Genomic DNA, 12,226 nt, shown 5'->3' on the forward strand with positions numbered 1-12,226 from the left:
TTGTAAAAATTGTTGTATCTGGCCTGACCTATTAGTCTGTGTAAGCCTCAAATTACAAGTATCACATGACCTATATTTAAAATATAAAAGCTTTGGTCTAGGTTGTTAGTCTGTTTAAGCTTATTAAACATTCAACAATTAAGAGAATAACTAAAATAATATTATTTTGGAAAAAGTTCACCAATGCCCTTGTGGTTTGCTTCAGAATCACCTATGCCCTGTGATTTTTTTCTATCACATATGCCCCTGTGGTTTGCAAAAGGGTATATTTTTTATCACATATGCCTCTGTGGTTTTTTAATTTTTACAAAGCACAATGGCATATGTGATAAAAAAAAACACAGGGGCATAGGTGATTCTGAAGCAAACCACAGGGGCGTTGGTGAACTTTTCCCTATTATTTTATTATTGAAAATTATTAAAATAATAATTTTATTTAAATAAATAATATGATATAGGCCGGCCTGTAGGCTTATAAACCCGATATGTACAAAAAAAGTCTATAGCTTATTTTCTAAATAAATTTTTTTTAAAATCTAGGCCTTTTTCTGTTTTACTATTTGTAATAAGTCAAGTCTGATCTAATATTGGCTGGATCATAAGTCCCTGTAGATCAACCTAATCCATTTACACCCTACTTAGGTCATACCATAACAGTTTATTGTCATATCGCCGCTTAATGTAGTCGAACTAATAGTCTTGGTTATAAGATGGAGATGGGCCACACTACTTATGTCGAGTTGAGCCCAAATAAAGTAATTATAATATCAACAATTGTTGACGATCGTTGAATAACAATTGTCTCAACTAGGATTTATATAGCTCAAGAGAGATGTTATATTTATTATTAACTAAGTTTATTATTTTTTATTATTTTTTTGTCAGATAAAATCAAATCAATAGTTATCATTTGATATAAATTGTTTTCTCTTTCTTCCATAATATCCTTCACTCTCTCATTTAACTTCCTCTTTTCATAATGTTTTAGATATCACTGTCTAATGGTTATAAAAAAAGTAATAAACAAGTATAACCTTTTTATAAATTCAATTATATCTATTCTGAACATTGGCCGGTTGTCATTACAGCGGATTTTCTTTATTCTCTTATTGGATGGGTTTTTGCATTCCTTCTCCTCCTCTACTTAATTTGGACATGATTTCTCTTTTTCTCCTGCTTAATCTGTTTGTTCTTCTAGAAAGTTAAGACTTCTTTTTTTGAATTTGTTTTTCAAAAGTTACATCCAACTACATATATAAAGTAAAAAAATATTTTTATTTAAAAAAAAAAAATCGTCCAAATGGGCTCAATATTTCCTAAGTAGCATGAGAGCCATTAGTTGAATATTTTAATTTATAAGAAACTAAAATTCGGAAAGTCTAGTCTTGAAGACGAGAAAAAGCACTTGTCACATCTCCTAATATTGTCATTTGCATGTAGTCTAATAGTGCTTATTAACGTTATCGACATATTCATTAAAAGTAAAGGTCGAACTATGTGTTTCTATAAATTTAATACATTCAACTAAAGTAGTGGTTCAAGTGGTACATGTTTGATTTCATTTAAATAAAATTTTGAATTCAAGTCTTGGTGAATGAAAAAAAGAGAAAATTCTGCGCAAAGGAAAACAGAAAGTCTTGAAGGCCTATATTGATATAAGTTATGTTTTGATGATAACAAAGATAAAACAATAAAGAGATTAGGACTTTGGTAAAAAGAAAAAAGCATCAACTATATGTAAAGATGAAAGATATATAATGGAGTTGTACAAGAAGAATAATGAGATAACAAAATGGCAACAACATGGATAAGTTTTGAATATAGCAAAGAAGAATTAGAAGAGCAAAATAAATACCAAAGGCAACACACCATGACAACTTTCAAGAGAGACTTAATGTCACAAGCCATAGTTAAAGAGTGTATATATCGAGTATAACAAAGCATCAAGGTATTGTCAAATTCAACAAATCAAACATTAAGTTCAAAAGAAGATTCAATATCTAGATATCAATTTATAAAGCTAAGTAGTTGTCCACTTATCCCTATTAGATTATATTTTTAGGACTTGGATTTAATTGAAAGGGTATATGTTGAATTGTGTTGTATGTATTGAAAGTATTTTTCTAATGACATATTTTTAAAATGTAGGAAATATTTGGATAAATATTTCAAAAATAGATGGAAAGTATATTAAAATGTTTTGAACTTATAAACATATTTTCAATAGTCAATTACATGTAAAAAAAATATTAAAAAGGTTTTAATGGAAAGGAAAACATTTTCGAAGTAAAATATGCTTGTTGTTATGAAATATTCAAATACATAAAGCCACATATCCAGATGTATGAAGGCATATATCCTGATACTTGAACACAAATCCTGATATTTGGACATGTATATCCTAATATGTGGAGGGTCGTATCCTCATATATGGCCGATAGATTTTTTTTATATGCTTTTTCCAAAAGTGTTTCAGCGACTATAAGTGACTATTTTGTTGTGAGCTTACAAATCCCTACGAACCTAAACAATCTTGAGACATTTATTAAGACATTATTGAGCAGTTTTATTACATTCAACAGAGTATTACTCACTCATAATCATTTAAAGTCTTTGAACTCATTTTTTTGCGAAAGATCATATGCTCATAGAGCTTTAATTTCTATTATCCGCACTTTCAGAGCATATTTATTTTCAAATACTTTTTCGATTAATTTTTCAAATTGAGGGTATTTTGATCCAGCAATGTGAGGTTTTAAAACACTAAGAAATTTTGGAGATAGTTGTAAGGTTCCCAATGACCCACAAAAGTTTGGGGATTATAGCAATTTGTTCAACAACCCATTGAAGCTTGACAAATAGTAAAAAAAATTTGAGTGACTTGCTTATAACTTGGATGTATGTCTCAAGTGGTGGTTGAACCAAGATAGATAGAGTTTGTAATCTTATAAACTCTTAACTATATTTAATAGCAAGTGATATACTCATTTGATATCTTATATAAGCGACGTAGGTTGTTTATTTGTAAAAGTTTTATATAATGAAGGAAAATGCAATTATAATGTTGCATGAAACAATAGTCATCCTGCTATTGACCCGTAGAAAAACGTGCAAGTTTTTTCTATTTTCTTTTTTTATTAAAATGGTGGGTCCCACAAAATTTTGTGTCTGCAGAACCGCATCTCTCCTTTAGCAACATGACCGATCGAATCTCCTATAATGAATTGTTGAATATATTATTATGTTTTTCATATATCAAAGTGAGCATCAAAAAGTAATTTGGAAACAAGAATGAAGCATTTGCAAAAAAAATTATAATGCTCAATTTATCTCTCTTGAATATGAAAGCCATATTCCTAATGAATGTTATTAGAGTTTAATCATCTATTTAAAACTTTACCGCTTAGAAAAAATTTCAAAATATTCTTGTTGTAGCCACATTCCTAAACAACATGACCGAGTTAAATATTCTTGTTGTAGCTACCTTTAGAAAAAATTTCAAAACAGAAAGTTTTAAAAAAAAAAATTGAATATACCGCAAATATCTTCTAGGAGAAACAATTCTATTTGAGGAACCCAATACCTTGTTTAAGCGGAATAAAACATGTACTGCTTGAACCAATCCCCAAAAAGTTTTAAATATGATAAGCCCCCATTCTTTAATAGTGAAGATCTAAATTATTGAAAGTGCAAAATGAAAATTTATATACATTTATTTAATTTGTTTTTATAAATTGTTCTCCTTAAAGACTTTTCTTCCAAATCAATTCAATGTTTAAATGTTCATGATAAGAAATAATTTTCCTTAAATCTTAGAACAATGCAAATTTTAATAAATTATTTAAATGATGATATATATGATAGAATTAAATATTGTTTTTGTGCTAAAGACATATGTAATACTCTTAATGTCATTTATCTTGTGAATAATAATTTTGTATTTAAAGATACATATATCTAGAGAGAGAGAGACCAAATAAAACAAATTTCATTGAAGGATGTGCTTAATTTATGAAACAAGACTATCCCAGGGTTACGTTAGCGATAAGGCCCATTACTTCGCATGAGGGAAACTACGAATCGAAACAGGGCTAGCTGCAGGCCCATAATAATGTATCAATAACATGAGCTGCCACAATGGACACCTGGAGTCCACGAAATAAAAAACATTAATAAGTTCTGATTAACCACTTTAACCGTATATTGGCCCTTTCGAAAAAGAAAGAGAAGTCAATTTCTTTAAAGTTTCTAAGTTTGTATTTTTTATATTTTTAAATTATATATCTAATGAATTTTAGTTTCATATTTGATCTATCTATAATATATAAATTTTGATCTTTAAAACAAGAAGTTAATTTCAAAAAATAAATCAAGTAATATAACTATCAGATATTTATATAGTATATATTTTATATTTTAAATATTTACTTTGAAAAAATGTGCATGTCGAAATGTTAATATCTTGATATGTAAAAAAAATATTAATAGTGTACTACTATAATTAATATTTAACTTCTCATATACATCAATCAATTGGGAAATCCAATATAAGACAAAAGATACATATGTTTATTCAAGTTATTGCTCACAAGTCGCTTTTTTTTTTTGGAATTAAATAAAGTTAAATATAAATGCCTTTAATTAAATCATAAAAATACTTAATATCCGAAAACGACTCGACTGCATACGTCAATGAGTAACAGCCCAAAAATTGATCTTAATTAGAACATAATATAATATATGAAAACATTTTATGTTTCAAATTGATAGAATAAAACAAAGTGGAGCATTCAAAAAAAAATCTGAAACAAGATTCTGAAAACGAGTTGATAAAGATACGTGTATGTTATGTACGCATTTCACTAGACATTCCCTAAACCTTTTTCAAAATTTTCTTATAAACTATTACCAAATGAACAACACGCGCATGCTTATTCACACAATATTTGAACTGTGGCGCAAACATACCAACGCAATTAGAAACCAAAACACCGGACAACAACTTGGACCGACAGACATACAATATATTAACATTTTTATAAAGAGCATTCAGCTATAATTTATTGGTATCAACAACCCATTTCTGCATCATGCACTTATAGTGAAACTATTGGTGCATGTAATTGTTGGATTTGCGGCACTAATCACGACCATATGGATTGGGAAACGAATACTTAATGATGAAGAGTTGTCCTTTTTGGGCTTCTTTCCTTATCCCTCTCCACTTCAGCTTTGCATAGTGGCTAGTGTGCTATGGGGTAGAGACGCCACCAATACCCAAGTAGAAATAATATATATAAGTTATTCGAGTAGTTCTGACCAAAGATGAGATTAAGATGCACACTAGCTAGCTACATGCCGATTATCATTAGATTTTTTTAGCTGATACGGGATCGGCAGAAGATTTTTATTTCGGTAAACACACCTTTTTTTTTTAATTATATAATGTAATATTTTTAAAATTTTAATCGATTAATTTGTTGGAAATATCATAGAAAATTTTGTAGGAGAATTTGGAGTCTCATTATAATAATAAAGGCTGGGAAGTGTCAGGTACAAAACTAATTTTAGATATCCAAATAGATATGGAAGTAAAGTCTCTCATATGTCAGAGCTTACTGGCCAATTAAATACAAATCAAGGGTGATGGAAGATTAGTTATAGGAAAAAGTTTAAAAATCTCACTATAATTTGCTTCAAAATTATTTAACACACGGTACTTTTTTTCTATCACGCATTATAACTTTTTATTATTATTTTACCTCCCTTATGATTTTTTTCATCAAAATCCACCCTTAAGACCATTAAATATTGGGTTAGTTTGTTAATTTTGTCTTTGCGAACACTAAAAAAATATAGGGGAGATAAGTGATTAAAAAATAAGAATACAAGTGAATAAGTTACAAAATATTAAATTATATGGGGTTTTTAAACTTTTTTCCTGAAATAAATAAAAAAGAGAGGAAGAAAATCATGGGTCCGCCCTCAAAACAAGTTAATGAGGCATATGACCATTGCAAATAAAGGGTATTCTGTTGAAATATCATTCATGTGTGTCTTCTATGGTCATTTAATTTATATGTATCTTTTATGTTTGTTGATCGTTGTATTTGAATATATCACTATTATATATGTGGATGGTGGCTAAAGAAAATTTTATTATTATCCTATTAATTTATTTATTTTTATTTTGATACTATTTATTTATTAAATTAAAAATTATTATCTAAAAAATAAAATATTAAAATAAAAAAAAGAGCACACCGATGACAAATATGTTTATATTTTAAAAAAATTAAGAACTTGATACCATTAAATTCTATTTAAGTAAATTGAGAAAATATCAGTGGGACTCACTCATTTTGTTGAGTGTGATAGATAAAACTTTTTTTTTCCGTAAAAACAAAAATATTAAACCCATAAACTATAGTGGAGATTAAACAAAACATTATTTATTTACACGGGTTATATACATTTGTCCGGTTACATATTATTCCTGGTCATTCTCCTAGTCCCACTCTAGATCTTAGTCATTAATTAAAGTTTTTACTGTCAAAATGTTCTCCACGTAGTTTTAATTTTAATTTTTTTCAAGGCTTTAGCCTCTTCACTTCAAAAATTAAAAAAAAAACAAAAAAAAATATTTTGAAGCAATAACTACAAGCTTGATATTCAAACATTCAGATACCTCAAGGAAGCATTGATTCTTCGATAAAATTAAACACGCTTTAAGTGCTCCGTATTATTAGGGTTTGTCATTTTGAATGACATAAGTTATGTTATTTTAGGAGAGAGATAGACACAAAAAATAAAAAATCATGAGAGAGAGAAAGTGGATGATTTTTTTTAATTTAAATTTTAAATAATTTTTTTTTGTATCTATCTCTTAAAATGACATAACTTTATGTCATTTAAAATGACAAACACTTTTTCCACGTTACAAAACCCTTAATCATCCCACATCATTTCTTATGTTAGATATAGTTCTTTCTGCCCTGAATCACGCAATGTTTAACGTGAAACGTAATTTTTTTTTTTAATTTATATTTCGAATTTAAAAATATTAGAATGAAAGATTGTTAACTTGAATCTATTATATTTTCTATCTTAAAATTCTTAAAATTAATATAAAACTTATGACGTAATTTTAAAATGCATGTCAAACATCAAGTTTAGATTGTAGAAGGTTTAATGCTAATTTTAAAATCGGATTAGAAGTTCATTTTGAGTGGCCAAACGAAGTCTTAAATTGACTGAATTATAGGCTTAAGATTAATGTAAAAAAAAAATATAAAAAAAAACAAGAAATGGAAAATACAGTTGAAATTAAAGAGATTGCAATGTCAGCATTTTGTCTATCGTTTATATTTGCCATTTATCACGTTGGGAATCCATGTTACGTTGGCAAAACGGAACTCGTCTTTTAGTTTGGAAGTTTCCAAAAAATAACGGATGGCATCATAACACCGTTCAGTTTTGATGACGTACCCTGAACTGTTTTCATTCGTTCCCTTTCATCATTTCATTCCCCACTTCAGAGTTTGGATCCGAGTCAAATAATGATAATTTAATTGGCACATGAAAGTTAAGTAGATAAGGATAAAAATATGTCATTTATCTTTTTTAATTTTACTTTTAGAAGGAGTTTAAAATTCCGAACAAAATTATTTTCTATAAAAAACACTCCTGATTTATAAAAAAAAAAAGGTTTGGATCGGACAAAGTCCAATCCGTTACCAAACTCTACCATTGAAACTTCTTCATTGGTGCCTCACGTGACCTTCATCATTTTGTCCACGTGACATTTCATCCCCCCTCACGCATTTTCAATTTTACGGCTTCAAAAGTTCAAAATAACGAGATAATATTTATTTTAAAAACAATTCTTCTTGACATTTATCTGAAAAAAAGATGTTTGGGTTGTACACTTTTGTATATATTTTTTCAAAGAAATTTTTTTTCTATGTTGTAGAAACTCATGTGAGGTGATCTCAATCAGTGTTTTAAAAATCTGCTCGGACTGGCCGGGTCGACCCGAGTCTCAGTGATCCGGTGGATTCTTCGGTCCGAGCTGTCCTTTTGATTGGATTGATTCTGCAGTCAATTTGGTTTGGACCGATTGACTCGGTCGAAACCCGACGATTTGGTGACTCGGGTTAGACCGGTTGACCATCTTTTTTTGTAAAACTTTTTTCTTTGTTGTTATGAACTCTTGAATTAAATCATGTTCATATTTTGTGATAAATATGATTAAAAAATAAGGTAAAAATAAGAAGGTATTTTGGATTAGTGCAGTTCATTTATGTAATTTAGTTGTATTTTATAATGAACTAAAGAAGTTAAGTGAGGATAAACTCTGACGGTCTCATCTGGTAGAAACTTTCTCCTTAGTGTATATTTCATGCCTATTATTTGTTATCATGATTTAATTTATCTGTGTTATGTCAAGGCACAAAAGGCACATTTAGCTTACGTTGCAATTTTAATCCAATGTTAAGATATGTTCTAAAACTAGAAGCCTAAAAGTATATAATATTTGCTATCATTGAGAACCAATTTATTTTTTGAAGGTCATTGGTAATTTTCTTATGTGAATTTTTAATATAAGTAATATATTTATATTTTTTTAATATGTGAAGAGTAAATTTGGTTGAACTATTGACCCAGTACCTCGATCGAGTCGACGACCGGTCTGAGTTTTAAAATATTGATCTCAATATTCCATAAACAAAAATAATTAAAAAAAAGTATTCAGATAGAAAGAGAAAATAATAACGACTAATTTGGGGAATAAATTATCTGATATGTGATTTAACAAAACCAAATCATATAAGAGTGAACATATATTAGGATAGAAATTTATTATAAGATAACTGTTAATTTATGTGTAAATAATTAAGAACCTTTCACATAATTTGATCATGTTAAATCTCACAAGAGTATATGTGAATTTATTTATTAAAGGAATATAAAATTATTAATATAATCTCATTCTTAAATTTTTGAGTTGAATAGTTATTTTATATCATATTAAAACTTCGATATTACGAATTCAATTTTTATCGTCTATCATTTAATTAATAAATAAATAAATTTTATAAAATTCCTTAATACAAATATATGAATCTATGTATTATCCATCTTAAGCTAATGATATGTTGCACGAGAAAGGGAAGTTCATTTAGTTTGGATAAGAACGACCACACACAATATTGTTCTCTAATTTAATGTTGTTGGAATTGGATAATGAATTTGAGATGCTTTGCTTCACAAGGGAGGAGAAGTTAGTGAGGGCCCACTCACAGTCCACTAAGTATAAGGATCCAAGATTTGACAGTGCTAATGTGTCTACTGTTGAATGTCTCTTTCTCTCTCTGTCTAATGCCTATTGCATTTGATCTAGTCACTGCACTACCATACCATTCCTTATTTCTTTCTTTATTTTTCTTCCTTCCTCGTAAACTACAATATTCGTCTTATAAGCCGCATTTCTCATGCCACGTCTTCGACCAGACACCTGGTATCATCTTCGGGGCCCACCTTACACCGACCAAATCACTCCTCCTCGCCGATGTTTGTTTTGTTTTTTTTTTTGCTTGCCTCCCCGTGGTCCTCGCCGCGCTCTTTCATTTTGTCCCGCGTTTTTGCTTTCAAACACAGTATTCTGAAATCCGATACATCGTCACTCACTCCAATGACTCGCTTGATAAATATACAAACGCGTTTTTGCATTTGTTTTTTCTTTTTTATCTGAGAAATATTTGAAATAAAAAAAAATATATCTTGCTATTTTATGTTATTGTATTAGCTTATCATATAATCATTCATAAATTATATAATTTGATTCAGCTTTTGTCAATATTTTTTAGAGATGAATTTTCATTTATCATAATCTGATTGTTCATTTTGTTTAGATGTTTATTTCTGAAATATTTACAGCAGTAAATTTAATGATCTTAGTCACACAAAGACGGGTTTGTTAGACAGTAAATATAAGAAAAAAACAATGTGTTAACGGGCGAGGTGGGCCGGCCTTCTAGGCCGAGCCCATTTTGTCACTTCTTCATGAATGAGGGAATTTATACACAAAGATGACCAACAAACTTCCTAACAAATTTACAAAATATTCTACCGTAAGATATGGACCAGCCAAACAATATTATATACATAACAAACTAAATAAACATTTAAACTTGAACCAATTCTGTTTTATCAGAACTAACAGTAATTCAAATATCAGAAGCTTCCTTTCAACACTCCCTCAAGTTGGTGCATGAATATCAACCATGCCCAACTTGCTAATTATTTCCTCAAAGACTTTTCCGGAAACAGCTTTAGTTAACACATCCGCAAGCTGATCTTTGGATTTAACAAAAGGCAGTTGTATTATCTGTTGATCCAACTTTTCTTTAATAAAATGTCTATCTACTTCCACATGTTTTGTCCTATCATGTTGCACAGGATTATGAGCTATTTCAATGGCTGCCTTGTTATCACAAAAAAGTTTCATTGGCTCATTGCAGTGAATTCCAATATCTTGAAGGACATTTCTTATCCATAGTAGTTCACAAATTCCATGAGACATTCCTCTGAACTCTGCCTCAGCACTAGACCTTGCCACTACATTCTATTTTTTACTTCTCCAAGTAACTAAGTTGTCTCCCACAAAAGTAAAGTATCTGGAGGTTGACTGCCTTGTAGTTTTGTCTCCGGCCCAATCAGAATCGATATATCCCTTGATTGATAAGTTTTGGCTTCTTGTACATAGTAGTCCTTTCCCAGGAGCTCCCTTCAGATATCTGAGTATCCTATACACTGCGTTCATATGCTCATCACTTGGGGAATGCATAAATCTACTCACAACACTTACTGCATATGAGATGTCAGGTCTAGTGTGTGCTAGATAAATTAATTTTCCAACGAGTCTTTGATACTTCCCAATATCAGCCTGTAATTGATTAGGATAAACTGCAAGGGTATGATTCATCTCTATAGGAGTGTCTACTGGTTTACAGGCTAGCATTTCAGTTTCATTCAACAAATCAAGTACATATTTTTTTTGAGATAAGCAAATACCTTGATCAGATCTAGCTACTTCAATTCCTAGAAAATACTTGAGTTGACCCAAATTCTTCATTTCAAATTCAGTTGCTAGCTGAGCTTCTAATGCTTGCATTTCATCTGTGTCATCACCAGTCAATATCATATCATCAACATACACTATAAGCACTGTTACCTTGCTGTTTTTCTGCTTGACAAACAGAGTGTGATCAGAGTTACTCTGTTTGTATCCAAACTTCTTCATAGCAACAGAGAATCGACCAAACCAGGCCCGTGGGGACTGTTTTAGTCCATACAAGGCTTTCTTCAACTTACATACTGCATTTTTTCTGAGGAACCGAGATCCACACCTGGGGGAATGTCCATATAAACTTTTTCTTCCAAATCTCCGTTTAGGAAGGCATTCTTCACGTCAAATTGCTTCAATGGCCAATTCTTTTGGGCTGCTATGGATATCAAGATTCGGATAGTATTTAGTTTGGCTACGGGTGCAAATGTTTCTTGATAATCAATCCCAAACTTTTGTGTGTACCCCTTTGCTACTAACCTTGCTTTGTACCGATCCAAGCTCCCATCCGGTTTGAGTTTTAGAGTGAATACCCATTTGCATCCTACACTCCGTTTTCCACTAGGCAGAGGAACTATATCCCATGTAGAGTTCCTTTTTAGAGCTTCCATTTCCACTTCCATAGCCTCTTTCCATTTGGGGTCAGCCACTGCATCCTGCACATTTGTAGGAATACCAATACTGGATAATTGATTAGTGGCTACTGCATATGATTCAGATAACCTTTTTGTTGACACATAATTTCCAATTGGGTACTTAACAGAGGTATATAGGTTAGGTTCATATAATCTTTTTGGAATTCCCTTTGTAACTCTTTCTGATCTTCTTACTATAGGGATATGTTGAGTGGGAATAGAGGGGTCAATTATAGAGGAGTTAGGATCAGATATTACCTCATTTTCCATGCGGTTTGTAGAGTTCAGGACATCCCGAGAAGATGACTCAGTTATGGGAGTTAAAAATTGATGATCTTGTGTGTCATTTTGAGAATCATTTTCTGTTTCTTGGAGAGGGAACCCAAGGGCAGAGGTATGAGTCTGATGATCATTTGCTGCTTCCTGGAGAGGGGACCCGAGGGCAGAGGCATGGTTTTGTAGG

The sequence above is a fragment of the Gastrolobium bilobum genome, unplaced genomic scaffold, assembly GCF_033153095.1.
Source record: "Gastrolobium bilobum isolate Gb01-03AN ecotype WA unplaced genomic scaffold, APGP_CSIRO_Gbil_v1 utg15399, whole genome shotgun sequence".
Classification (NCBI taxonomy): Eukaryota; Viridiplantae; Streptophyta; class Magnoliopsida; order Fabales; family Fabaceae; genus Gastrolobium; species Gastrolobium bilobum.